Source organism: Neoarius graeffei, chromosome 9 (assembly GCF_027579695.1).
Source record: "Neoarius graeffei isolate fNeoGra1 chromosome 9, fNeoGra1.pri, whole genome shotgun sequence".
Taxonomy (NCBI): Eukaryota; Metazoa; Chordata; class Actinopteri; order Siluriformes; family Ariidae; genus Neoarius; species Neoarius graeffei.
Window position 1 is genome coordinate 78,721,896 of NC_083577.1, and position 1,152 is coordinate 78,723,047.

Consider the following 1,152-nt stretch of genomic DNA (forward strand, 5'->3'; position numbering starts at 1 on the left):
GTTGAACTTTTTTGACCAGAGCAGAAGAGTTGATTGACCATGTGAGGTCCTCACTGAAGTAGAAAGCTGTACATGAAAATAAAAATGTTCCCCTCTGATCTAATAATTTTCAAACCAGCTTCAGAGGAATTTGAAACACGTGATCATACTGCACAGAGACTCAACAAATCCAGCATCTCTGGGTGTCAAAGCTAACAGACACATGCATACAGTATGTTTAGTAGAGGAGTACACCACCAAAGCTACTTTTAGAGTCTCTGAAAATTAAAGTCCGTGATGAACACGTTTACCTTGCTTTTCTGTCATCAGAGAAAAGTAGCGGAGATGGGAGTATCTGTCTATAGGACCACTTTAAGCCATACACTCTACAGATCAGGGCTTTATGGAAGAGTGGCCAGAAGAAAAAAAGTCATTGCTTAAGAAAACACATTCAGAGTTTGTCCAACAGCATGTGGCAGACTCCCCAAACACATGGAAGAAGATTCTCTGGTCAAATGAGACTAAAATTTATCTTTTTGGCCGTCATGGGAAACGCCATGTGTGGTACAAACCCAACACCATACTTACAGTGAAACGTGGTGGTGGCAGCATCATGCTGTGGGGACATTTTTCATCTGCAGGGACAGGAAAGCTGGTCAGGACTGAAGGAAAGATGGATGGCACTAAATACAGGGCAATTCTGAAGGAAAACCTGTTTGACTCAGCCAGAGGTTTGAGACTGGGACGAAGGTTCACGTTCCAGCAGGACAATAACCCTAAACATACTGCTAAAGCTACACTGGAGTGGTTTAAAGGGAAACATTTAAATGTCTTGGAATGGTCTAATCAAAGCCCAGACCTCAGTCCAATTGAGAATCTGTGGCATAACTTGAAGATTGCTGTACACCACTGCAACCCATCTAACTTGAAGGAGTTGGAGCAGTTTTGCCTTGAGGAATGGACAAAAATCCCAGTGGCTAGATGTACTAAGCTAATAGAGACATACCCCAAGAGACTTGCAGCTGTAATTGCAGCAAAATGTGGCTTTACAAAGTATTGACTTTTGGGGGGGGGGGGGGGTGAATACCTATGCACAGTCCAGATTTCTGTTTGTTTTTTTTTTCATCTTAATTATATTGTTTGTGTCACAATAAAACAATTTTCACCTTTAAA